Below are 14,149 nucleotides of genomic sequence, written 5' to 3' on the forward strand. Positions count from 1 at the left end.
TAATTGTGAATACATGTCATGATACATTTGTCAAGACCCTACAATGTGCAACACCATAAATGAATCCTAATGTAAACTGTGAACTATAGATGATAATGATGTGTCAATGCTGGTTCATTGATTCTAACTAATGTATGGCTCTGACATGAGATGTTGATAGTCAAGGAGGCTGGGGAGGGTCCCTGAAAATCATATGGGAATACTCTGTATTTTTTTGTTCAGTCTTGCTATGAACCTAAAAATGCTCTTTTAAAAAAAAGTTTATTGAAGAAAATATGGGGAGTAGAGCACATCTTGGGCTGAAATGCAGCTCTATTGTTTACCTAGCATGTGCAAGGCCCTCAGTTCAATCCTCAGTACCACAAAGAGAAGAAGAAGGGGGGAGCAGAATGAAAGGGAAAAAGAAGAATTAAAGAAGAGAATGACAACAATGTCTAAAAGAATAGCAAATATCATTAACGAATTTGAAGTTATAATAACATGGAAATTCTGGGATTGAAGAGTACAATAATTGGAAATGAAAAAAAATTACTAGAGAGGTTCAACAGCAGATAGTGAAGTCAGAATTAGACAGGAAAACAGGCAAAGGTCAGACCCAGACAATGGTGGGATTGAAATGTCAATTCCTTTAGAGCCCTTCCTCCACCCTTATCCAGATAACCTGCCCCTGCTCCAACCTGTTGCTCAGGTAACCTGTCCCAGGGATAATCCCTCCCTACAGGGAGTTGTTAATTATGCCCCACTACCTCTACCCCCCATCATGCCCAGATCATTCCACCTTGGCCCCTCCAGCCCATCTGCCTCTCACCTTTAGGCAATCCCACTGAGCATTTCCTGGGCCTAGTCACTTATGCAAAAAGAAGAGAGATAAGGGGGAAGAGAGCAGGGGAACAAAGGAAGCCTAGGACATATAAAAAGGCAGAACACCCTCACTTCTTAGGATACCAGCAAACCAGTTATGGCCCCCTTCTCCCTCCTGGGAGAAGTCTATGTTACCCCTTTTTAAATAAACACTGATTTATATGCTTGCCTCAGCGAGCTTCTCTAATGTTATACGTCAATATGTGGGGAAGCAGAACTTGTCGCCAGTAACCGGCAATATCAATAGGAGCTAGCCAAAGAAAGAAGGGGGGGGGGATTTTAAGAAATGTCAGTTGAGGGGCAGAGGATATAGCTCAGAGACAGAGCATTTGTCTTAAATTTGTTATATCATGGGTTCAATCTCCAACACTGCAAAAAAATAATAAAATCTAATATCAGTTGAGATTATATAAAGTCTGAGGAAGAGGACAAAAAAAGAATAAAGAAAAATGAATGGGGCCTCAGACATCTTTAGGAAAGCCATCAAGTATTCCCTTTATGTTAACTGGGGTTTCAAGCAGGAAACAAAGGGAGACACAAAAAAAAATATGGGAAGAAATAAGGCTGAAAACTCCCCAAATTTAATAAAAAGTATTTATTTGTAACCCAAGAAGCTCAAAAACAACCCAAGCAGAATAAACCTAAGGATATCATATCATAAGTAAACCACTAAGCATATCATAAATAAACTCTTGAAGGCGAAAACAAGAAAAAAATTTTGAAAGTAGCAGAAAGAAAATAACTCATAATATACAAAGGATTTTCAATAAGACTAACTGTTGATTTTTCATCAAAAATCATGAAGGCCCCAAGATGGTGAGCTCACATAATCAACATGCTAAAAGACAAAGACTGCCAACCAAGAATGATACATTCAGAAAAACTATATTTCATAAATTAAGGTTCCCAAATAAACAAACACTGAGAGAATTTATTAGACCTGCCCTACAAGAAATAGTAAAGGAGTTTTTCCAAGCTAAATGAAAGGCATAGGAGAATATTTTGAATCTGTCCAAAGAAACAAAGAGTCCTGGCAAAATAATGACATAGGTAAACATAAGATAGTAAAAATGTATTCTTATAACATTTTTATTTTCTTATCTGATTTATAGGACAACTGTGCAAAGGGATAATTATAAAACTGTATTTATGGGCTTACATTAAGTAAGGATATAATTTAACCATAACCACACAAAAGAGTGGGGAAAGAATGGACTTATATTAGAGCAGCTTCACATACCACTAGAATTATGTTGGTATTAATGCAAACTAGATTGCTTTTTTTAAAGATGTTAATTCTAATCCCTAGGTCAACTAAAAATAAAATAACTCAAGATATAGTAAAAATAATAGTAAGTGAATTTTTCCACCTAATGGATCATACCCATAGTCTCTCCTGATTAAGAGAGTTTAGAAGATGATGGGCTAGGGTTGTGGCTCAGTGGTAGAATGCATACCCCGCACAGATGAGGCACTGGGTTTGATCCTCAGCACTACATATAAATATAAATAAACAAAATAAACTTTTTTTTAAAAAAAAAAGATAGTTTAGAAGATGATATGTGGAATTTTTGAGCTGATAATATTCAGATGATATGTTAGAGTTGATGCTCTAAGTTGAAAATCCTGGGGCTGTTGGGATGGGGTATCTATTTTGTATATGCAATGTTACGTGAATTTTGGTGTACCAGAGGACAAATTATAATAATGGAATGACTCCAAAGCAGCTATGTCCAAGTCTCAGTTCTCAGAACCTGTATATGTTACCTCATTTTGAAAAAGTATCTTTTTGCAAATGTAACTAAAGGATCTTAAAGTGAGATCATCCTGATGAGTCTAATGATAAATGACCCTATAAAGGGAGCTGGGAAGAGCAAGGAGTGGGAGGAAGAGGAGGAGGACAATGACAAGGACAAGAAAAAAGAAGCAATATGATCTTCATTAGAGGTCCAATTTGACACTGTGATGATATGGCCACTGGTCAAGGAGTGATGATGGTCATCAGGTGGAAGAGGCAAAAAATAGACTATTCTCCTAGAGCCGATGGGAGGGCATTTCAGACTTCTGGTCTCCAGAGTTGTAATAAAATATATTGCTGCTGTATTATGCCACCAGTGTGTGGTAATTTGTTATAGCAGCTCTAGGAAACTATTATACATTCTAGTCAAAAGTCAGAAATTGGCACAGTAAATTTTTAAAAAGTATATGTGATCCAGCTTTGTGAGACAAAACTTTAGACCCAGACAAAAAATAAAAAAGGTGAAGCTATACCACACAAATGAGAACAAAAAGCAAACAAGTATGGTCTCACTTTAAGACCAAAATTGTTAGTAGAAACAAAGAAATATTTTACAGTGATCAAATATTTAATCTGTCAATAAATCACAATAACTATAAACATATGTCACCCTACAACAGAAACCCAAACTACACATAGCAAAACTGACAGAATTGAAGTGGAACACGGATAGTTCAAGGGTAATAGTTGAAGACTTTAGAACACGGTTTTAGTAATGTATGGAACGACTAGACAAATCAATAAGGCAATAGAACACTTGAACAACACTATAAATCAATTAGACATAACAGACATCTACAGAACACACCACATAGTAAAAGATTATATATATTTAGCTCAAGAGCACATGGAACATCATCCAGGATGAACTATATTCTTAATCATAAAAATATCCTAAATACATTTAGAAAGATTAAAATCATACAGAGTATATTACCTGACAAAAATGGAAGTAAATAGCAATCAGTAATAAGATAATTTAATGAATTTACAAATATTTGGTAATTAACATCTCCTGAATAACCAAAGAGTTACAGAAGAAATAACAAGAGGAATCAGAAAATATTTTAAGATGAATGAAAACAAAAACAATACACTAAAACTTATGAGTTACAACTAAAACATTGTTTAAAAACTAAATTATTAGTTTTCAATGCCCATATCGAAAAGAATAACTACAATAGAGTATTTATAAAGATATTAATTCATGAGTTGTTTCCAGTTTTTACTGTCTCTTCTTGAGTTTCCCACCACCTATCCTCAAAGTAGCTAGGGCACTGCATTCACTGCTTTATGCTTTTTAAATCAATGAATCATGATAACCCTAATTCATAATACTATCTATTTTTTAAATTATTTTAGTTAGAGAGTTGAAGCACTGGGAAGTTGAATAATTGCCCCAGATCATGCAGTGTATAACTGAGAGATAGGGAATAAAATTTAGGAAGTCTGGAATCCAAGGGGTAGATGAACTCAGAGAAAGGACTCAATTCTTGACTTTTGAGTTTCCAAATAAGTGTTTAGAATTCATTTGTTCATGCTGCTTTCAGTTGGGTTTTCTGTAGTTCACCCTATAGTTTTTGTATGGCCCAGGAGCTAAGGATTTTTTTTTTTTAATTTTTAAATTGTTAAGGGAAAAAAAAAAACAAAAGAAATCTTATTATTTTGTAAATCATGAAAATTACAAGAAACCATTTTCATATTTTAGTTCATGCTCAGAATAGAAGCTGGATATCCTCACTTGTCATAGCATACAGAAATTCCATGGCTTGACTGCTGGTTTTTTGTTTTGTTCTGTCTTTTTTTGAGATCAAGGACTAAAATTGTTCTGAGTGAGAACCAACCTTAACTATGATTACCAAATACGGAATGGGATTTTGAAATTAATTTTGTTGAAGACTCACTAATGTTTCTAGACTTAGAAACTTTCCTTTAGATTTTTGGCTCTGGCTATGACAATATAGAGGGTATTGAATTAATTCACCTACTCAACACACTTAAGAAAGCTGTACAAAATGAAAAAAAAATTGTTTAAGGCCACCGGAGAGCAGCCCATGCTGGAGGTATTCAAGGGGTTATGTGTTCCTTCAGAAAAGGAAAACACGGGAAACAAAGCCTACTGTCCACCTTGGCTTTTTTTATAAGAATATTTCCCAACTTACAGAGCTGAAGAGTAAATGGAGCCCAAGCAAAAACAGAGGTCCTGATGGTTCAAGCACGGACAGCTGAAAAGCTAAAATGTTAGGGCAAGTCTCAAAGGTCGAGGGGCATAAAGAAAAGAGTCTAAAATCTGAAAGAAAAAAATAACTTTGTAGCCAGCTTACAGCTAAGATATTTGTGCATGGGATTGTACTACAGAAAATCAACTGAAAAGAGCAGCTGGAAGACTAAAAAGCTAAGCATGGATGTTGTTATGGTTGGAGTTTCTAATGCCTCCCACCAAAAACCTCATGTGTTCATGTGGGAAAGGTGAAATGATTCAACTATGAGAGTTGTAAATCATAAGTGGATTCATCCATTTGATGTATGAATCATCTGTATTAACTGCTATATATTATAAATGTCCAGGGCTCCTTCCTCTCTCTGATTTCCACCTATCCTGAGCTGACAGCTTTCCCCTGCCATGCCTTCTGCCTCAGGTTGGGCCCAGAGAAATGAAGTCGGTCAACCATGGACTGAAACCTCTGAATCCATGAGCCCAAAATAAAGTATTCCTCCTCTAAGTTGCTCCTTTCACATATTTTTGTCACAGTGACAAAAGAGCTGACTTACACAAGGGTAAACAGCATCCTAGGCCTGGGGAAGTAGAGGTTAGAGTTCAAGTCTCCAGCCCAAGTTAGTGGGGCTAACATTTCCACAAACCCAATCCCACTCAAGGTATGAAGACTACAACCGAGGACCCAGAGAGAAGCTTGAGCCTCAGAAAATGACTACTTTCAGATGAAAATTATTTTTTGCTGATCCATTTGCCAAAATGCTAATCTTATTTGGTCCACTTTGTAGCCCAACAGATGGTCTCCTGTGGTACGGAGTATTACCAGACCTGTGCTGGTTTTACGCAACATACTTTCCAAAGGTAAAAATCCTGATTTATAGCACTTGCTTATTTCCATTGTGTAAATATCAAAATAGTGCCAATCTCAACTTACCAATGTAACATCACTGAATACAAAGTTGGGAAGAAATATGTACAATGGACTCTCACCAGATGTGTGAGCTGTTTCCAGAACACTACAATAACCCTGCCGCCCAAACCTGTATTTCACATCTTCAAATTAATAAAAAAGAAACCATAACTATATGAACCCAAATACATGTTATAATTTATCATTTTTTTAAAATGTTAAGAAATGTTTAATTTATTTGGAAAAAAACTCTCTTCACAGATTTTCTTTTCTATAAGTAAGACATAAGACATTATTCTTGAACATAATTTCTTCTTAGGCTACAACATGAGTTTTTCTTTTAAAGACAAACAAAAGAAGTGTCTTGGACACCAATGAATAATTTTTCCATTTATTTGCCTTAAACAGATGTTGATTAAACATAGTTTGATTCAACAAATATTTATGGAATGTGTACTCTATTTATGGCACTCTGCAATGTAATGAAGGGTTTCCCATGTCTTCAATTATTCTTATCAAAACAAATATTCAATAGCCTAAAAGAAAACTTGTTGTAAGGAAATATTTATTTCTTAAGATTGTGGAGAGGAGGAGGGGAAATACCCAAAGCAAAGAGCAGGAATAGAACAGCATACATGATGAGGCTGAGAGATTAGGGAATGAAAATACTGTGATTCCAGTTCTCTGTTGTCCTTTGGGTAGTACATGACTTCATCTTGAAATTATCCCCACAAATGACCCCAGATGGAACAAGACCACATTTCCATTATGATTTCATGAATTTGGGTACTTATTACTTTATTTGTGGATTCTTTTCTTTTTTCTTCAGAGTAGAATTAGGCAAGTTCTTTGGGCTTTTTGTGTATGTCTAAACACACTTTTACCAGCACTCAGGAAAAGCATCCTATTTCCTCCTGAAACCCTGGCCTTCTAAAACATTTAATCTACAGCATAGTCTTTTTGAGGGGGAAAGACCTTTTGATTTCTTAGATGATGGCTTGGTTTCCCTTTGCATCCTGATGAATAAAAGGCACACACAGTAATATTAAATTATGTAGTTTGCTAAAATGTAGCCATTGTGTTTGCTTTGGCCTGTATGATCCCACTTTTGCCAAATTTTACTTGGCTTTGTTACATTTTGTTTATCTGTCATAGAAATGTAGAAAAGTATATTAGTTCCCTATTACTGATGTAACAAATTATCACAAAGGTAGTGGCATAGAAAAACTCAAATTTATTACCTTACAGAACTGGATGTCAGAGATCTGAAATGGGTCTCAGTGGGCATAAGTCAAGATGTTAGTATGGCAGAGTTTTTTTTCTGGAAGCTGCTTACTTCTTCCAGCATCTGAAGGCTGCATTGCATGTGTGGTCCCTTCTCTTATTTTCAAAGTCAACAATGATCAATCAGGTTTTCTCACCTCGCATCACTCTAACACTGATTCTACCTCCCTCTTTACTTATAATTTTTCCATCTCAAAGTCCACTGAACATTAATCTTAATTCCACCCGCAACCTTAACTGCCCCTTTACCATATCCACATATCCACAAATTCCAGGGCTTAGGACATGGGCATTTTAGAAGGGCCATTATTCTGCTTATTGAAGATGGGGAAGAGAGGTAACTCAGTTTCAGTTGAGAAACACCAGAAAGAATACACAGAATATTCTTTTTTAAAATATATTTTTAGTTATCAATGGACTTTATTTATTTATATGTGGTGCTGAGCATCGAACCCAGTTCCTCACACATGTGAGGCAAGTGCTCTACCACATGTGAGGCAAGTGCTCTACCATTGAGCCACAACCCCAGCCCCAATGCAGAATGTTCTTACAAGTCCATTTGCTCTCAAAAGGTAATGGTGCATTGCCATTCTAAAACTAAAATGTGCAGTTTTTAATGGGCAATTCCTCCTTCCGGTGTGTGTGGCTGAGGTCTTCTCTTTGTAAACAGAATGTTCTCAACAATGCTGCATTTCCACAACTGAGGGGTGCTTAACCTGTTGACTATGCTTCTAGAATTGCTTGATGTGATTTCACAGCTGAAGCATGAAAGCCACTCATTTCACAGATAAGGAAAGGAAGACCCAAAGATGTGATGTCACTCACTTATATTTTCACACTAAAGAGATAGAGACAGACTCAGAAGCCAAATTTCTCAACTCCCAGTTCAGGTCACTTTTCTATATAAGGTCACAGACAATGGAGGGTCCTTAATACCTTTCATACTATTAACATTAGGAATAAGCTGAGTATAGAATCCATCACTTTAAAAAATGAAGAGAGAAGCTCTGAATGATATAATTGGTACTGACACAATTTATTGTTAGAAGGAGGCTGAGTAGACTATAACCTAGTCCTAAACACTCCTGTAGCAGAAGATGTTGATTGGCTGGCCCCACCATTATTCCAAATCCCTTCATAGGATAAAAGTTAGAAAATAATAATACTCCCTTATCCTCCAGCATCTAATAAAAATACCCCAAGAATCTGCCAAATGGATAAAAGGTGTTCTGAGAAAGCTTTTGCTTTCAAGGTTAAATGAGCAACCAGACACGGGTTGTATCTTCCTATTTATTCCTACTTCAGTGTAAAAACTTTTGTTTGTTGCTCTATTCCAGGCATTACAAGAGGTGTCCAGAATACACTTAAGTATTTATTGAATAAATAGTTTTTGTTTAATGAGGTCAGAAGTTATAACAGATACTTCAAACTTGGAAAACCAGACTTCTAGAGACTTAGTCTTAACATTGTTTTGTCACTAAATTAATGTCAACAGTTGCTTCCCTCCAAGTTTCTGTTCTGTGACAAAATTTAACTCTACTTGATCTTTATTATATATCAGTAATTTTGTTTCTTGCTGCCAAAAGCATTCCATATTAATGAAGAACTTTATATACTACAATTCTGCAATGTAATCAGATATTTTAAAACAGACCCCTCCGGCAGGTAAGAAATTTCTGGGGTAACAATGATAATCAGCATATTGATAGGAGTGGTAAGCTTCAATGTCTTAGAGAAGCTCAAGTATACATTTAAACAATTCAGTTAATGTATACAGATTTGTGCATTTAATTATATCCAAATTTTAATCCAAAGATTAAATATTAATACTAAAGGTTAAATGCAAATACTAAATTCTGTTTAACAATACATATGCCTACCTTTTTATAGGGAAGTATACTGTTATGTTCAATTTACCTTGGATTGCACCAAAAAATAAGCTACAGACTGATGAATGGCCAGAGGATTCACAGGTGATAAAGTAAGATAAACAGACCATTAGAAGGGGTGGGTATATGGATATTCACCCTCAAATTGGTTCAACTTTTATAGCCTCATCTTATAAATGTATGTGCCAGACCTGGAGGAAATGATGGTTCTGAAACTGTACTTATGTGAAAAAGAGTAGTTCTCTGGTGGGGAGCTGCAGAAACACTCTGAAAGTGTATAGCAATCTTGCTACTAATCCACACATAATGAAATTATCAATGGCAAATTATTTTTTAAATTTGACAAAATTAATACTAAAGTTTCCTGGAAGAATGAGCAGACAATAATAGTTAAGAATTCAGGGGGAAAAAAGCAGGGTAATAAGGAGAAAATTATTCAGCTGTATATTAAAACAGAACTAATGAGTAATGAGAAAGCTTTTATCCTGATGGACAAACAACTGTACTCCATTTCTGGAATTATCATATATAAGATATATATTTTTTTAAATCCTGGAAATACTGGATGAAATGTAACTAAAATATTCTTGAAATCATAATTGAGATGTAAAATAGTAAGAGAAGATTCTAAAAGTCAAAAGTTCAGGCCCCAAATAAGAACCTCTTGAAAACTTTCCTCATCTGACTAACACAGAGCACATTTGATGATGGTGAGTATGAAAATAGAGGCACCAAAAGGAGAAATTATAGAGAATAATTTAATTATGTACATAATACATCCAATATTTGGAAAGTAAGGGCAGCTTTATGGGCAAGTACACTGATATAACCTCTGAAATACTTGACATTATGGTTTGATCAGGAAAAAAATATCAGTCATGATCTCCATTAATGTTTATTTATATTTTATGTACATATAAAAAGTGCAATATCTTATGTGTATTACAAAACCAGAAGTATAATTTTAAAATAGGAGATTGTGCACGGATATGCTCCTTTGTATTCCAATAGGAACTATTTTGAGCACCCTCCCCCAAGATTCTCCTCCCTCACTTTGGAAGCCAGGGCTTGTGTGAGTCTACATCAGATAAAGTGAGGATGAAGCAGTAAGAAAGCCCCACATCCTTCCTTTACCTCCCAGCTGATGGCTGAATCTCTGTTCATTTCTTTAGGCTTAATTTTTATATAAACAACTTCCAGTCCCCTTCCTGAGGATGTACTTAATTACAAAAAGTAGAGAGATCATGAAGGCAACAGATAACTCAGTGAAAAACAGTCAATGCAGAAAGCAGAGGTAAGTTTCAGAAGCCCTAAGTTTCATTAGCCCTCTTGGGGTAATGTAGCCATTTACTCAGGAAGAATTTATAGCACTAAATTAAAAAAAAAAAAAAAAAAAAAAAACTTTAGTTCTCACTCATTTTATTTTTACATAAATAGCCATTTGTCCACTTTTGAACATTCCAAACTGAAAAGAGAATGAGCCATGCTATCTTCTACCCCATCCATGAGAACAACTGACTGTGGAAACAGCCCTTTCTCCAGCCTCTGACATTGTCTACATACTGCACCCCTGGTCAAAGAGATGCCGCAAGTGAATGGACAGTTTTAGTAAAGAAACTCTGGGTATTAAGTTTCTTTCATATTAGCTGAATTAAGAACATGAATATTTTTAAAAGTCTGGAATCTTCCATTTTTAAAAATATTCCTTAATCATTAAAAATATTGCTTTAAAAAAAACTCTAGATTACTTTTAAAAAAATTTTACTATTTTCCACTTATTTTATACTATCTAAATTTTAAGTAAATATCTTGAATAAAACAGAGTAAAACACAATAATTTTTCTTAAGTATTTACAGAAAATTAAATTCTAGCTAACCAAATGAAGGAAAGAAGTAGAATGAAAAATTTGTCTTTTATTGAATTATTCATGAATATATAGAAAACTCATATTTCTTTTCCAGATATGACCCTTTTTGTTCTATTGGCACAGGTCTGGACTGGAGTCAGAATTCAGTGACTTACTCAAAGCTCCTACTCCAGTGGATCCACACATATATAGATCAAATATCCTCCTGGCTACAGTTTCTAATCTTCTCCTTAGAGACAAAGAGCTGTTCACAGTGCCAAGTTTTGCTGATAACAGTATAACCATTAGTGTATTAATCAGTTTTAATTATTATTTATTTGACTAAAAACAAAGTTACAAAAATGGATTTTGTGTTATTAATCAAAAGATATTGACATAACTGGACATCTTCTTGGTATATTCAGCACATTTTGCATTCTTCATTTTTTGGACCACTGACTTTTGGAGTAGATAGTGTACCCCTTTGTCAAAGAAAGCAAACTCTCCAAAGAGATTGGGCCTCGGATAAAAAAAATTATTGAAAATTACATATCTTGCCTCTAAAATGGTATCGTGCCCATTCTTTCTTCCACTAATAGGCTTGAAAATCTGCTCTGCATAGGGGTTGGTTCTTAAGTAACTGAATGTCATTATTATGCGTTCTCCTCTCCATGTCGGAGTGATGAATAAACTAAGTTTAAGAAAACCATACTAGCAGGAGTCCCGTCAAATAGGGATAGGAAGGCATGGTGGCTGCATTTCAGGAGACTGGATCATTCAATGTGAGGATATTTGCCTTCTCATGCTGCGTGCCAAGGTGCAACAGGCAACCAAATTGTTTGGTTCAGCACATCAAGTAGGATCTTTCTTCCTCACAGAGCAAATATGTTGTGGAGTCAATGCATTATAAGGCCAGAGTTTCAGAAGGAAAAGGAGTGCTTCTCTTGAGTGCTAGAAAACAAAGTGAAATAGATATGTGTGAACAGCCCAAAAGAGCAGGCTGGCTCTTTCCCAAAAGGGAAGAAGAGCCACAAATAAGGTGATAAAATTCCGATTTCATGAAGTCAGATGCTGCTGTGGGTCATTATGGGAATGATTGCAAGTGTTGTCACCATGCAGCTCACATAGCCCCAGTACCCCAGTGAAAACTTGGAGCCAATGCATTACCTGCTCCAATCCAATCCTTTCAGGAAGTTCTTGCCTGAATGCTATGTGCTTGGGGTAAATGTTTTTCTCCTCCTCCCTACAATTTTAATAAGTAAATAGTTTATTTCCATAAATTTCTTCACTGGCTGGAGAACCTAATAATTTGATAAGAATAATTGAAGAAATCTAGATCCTCTCATTACTCACCAGGATGCCTAATATACAGCATATATTTCATAAATGCTTCTAGAATCAAACTTTGATTAGTCAACATTTGTTTGAAATAAATGTAGAAGTTATTCCGGAGTCCAGGTCACCTCTACTATTTGACTTTGAGGGAGAGTCACTCCTGCTTTAGTCCAAAGAAGTTATATTTATGAATATTTATATAAGTGACACCTTTTGGGGAAAAAAAATTGAAATGAGAGAAAATGAAAGCTGCTTTCAAAAACATTGCTGTCCTTCCTATATCCTTAACCTCTAACAAGAATTCCTTCCTACCATATTGCTCATCGACACATTTTTAACTTTTCTCTCTGTGGAAACTTGGAGTTCTCTCAACACCCAACCCTTTAGAAATGTCCTTCACTGCTCAGCGGCAGAGCACTTGCCTAACATGCGTGAGGCACTGGATTTGATCCTCAGCACCATATAAAAATAAACAAATAAAATAAAGGCATTCTGTCAATCTACAACTACAAAAAAAAGTTATTAAAAAAAAAGAAAGAAATGTGCTTCACTAACTATGGAGGTAAGAAAACTAATGATTCCTCAGACTCTATTATAGCTTGGACTCCATCTATGATCTGGTCTCCACCAAATAGATGCAACTGCATGTGATTTTTGAGGATGTCAGGAAAAATCGTCTAGGCTTGTGCTGATGTTTTATGTTGACAAGCTTAGCCATGGAAGCTTTCACTTTTCTGAGGCAGAATGAAGGACCTCATATCTGGTCTTAGCGTTGTGAAGGTCAAGAAGAAGGACCAAAGCAACCATGCATTTCATGACACAGATCCTGTCTGAGTAGGTTCTAGAATAAACACTATATGGCATTTGTACTGTAGTGGCAGAGGTACCAGCCACCTTGATATATAGAACCTAATATTGTTCTGATTTACTCCTGAAAGCTCAGCCATGAGCATGGTCCTGACCTTCGAACTGTAACACCTTAGTACTTTCTATTTAAACTAGCTTCTAAAACACTACCTCACTTCACATTTTTTTTTCCTTCTATTCTTTCTTTGATCTTCAACATTCAGACAAGAAGAAAAAAATAATTTTTCAAAGAAAGTTAAAGCTTTATTTGTCCAAGCTAAGCATGGACAACTGTAACATAGAATTTTCACAATGAAGTATGGGTGTGATATAAAGAAGTGCCTGCCACACAGGACACAGTAATTCTTCCCTGAGACCAGGGAGGAGGAATGAACAGGGTGCAAGAGAAAATATGTCCCCATTCAAGGTTCATGACTAATAGCTCAGAAGGAAAACTAAAAACAGTGGAAGAAAAGAGAAACCCCCAGATAGTTCAGGAATGAAGTGGTACATAGCAAGAGTGGTGCTCTCCTCTCCTAAACAAGGAGATAGCAAGCCTCTTAGGAAGTCCCACAAGCAACAGGATGCCACATTCAACAAGAAAGAATTAGAGTAACAATAGATAAGAGCAGGTGCATTTCAGGACCATAGAGCGACATAGAAAAAAAAAAGAGAGAGAGAGAGAGTTCTTAGTACCCTGAACCTCACCAACTAGGGGACTAGAAATACTATGGTGGGGAGTGGGGGGGTACAGGAATATGTCTGAGAAGAAATAGCTGCAAAGTTCAGAACTTTTGCAGTTAGAGAAAAGGGCAATTCGACCAGCCATGCTTCACTATATGCCAGTTCAAGATATTCAGGGAACAGGCACACCAAGGAACATCACTACAGACATCACAGTGACTGATGCCCAACACAAAAGAAGGGCAAGAAACCTTGAGTAGAGGCAGCAAGACCGTATATTACTCTCCTGTTGTCAGAATAATATATAACCTCTGTGGAAAAATAAGTCATTCTCAAGTGGTAGAAAGGACAAAAGGGAGGCATTTTGTAAAAAAAAAAAAAAAAAAAATTAAAAAAAGATCACATAATAAACCAAAGCTGAGAATGTGCAATAAAAGGCAGTAAAGATAGAAAAATTAGGACAGTGACTGTAAAAAGTAC

The sequence above is a fragment of the Marmota marmota genome, unplaced genomic scaffold (genome assembly GCF_001458135.2).
Source record: "Marmota marmota marmota unplaced genomic scaffold, marMar, whole genome shotgun sequence".
In the NCBI taxonomy this organism is placed as follows: Eukaryota; Metazoa; Chordata; class Mammalia; order Rodentia; family Sciuridae; genus Marmota; species Marmota marmota.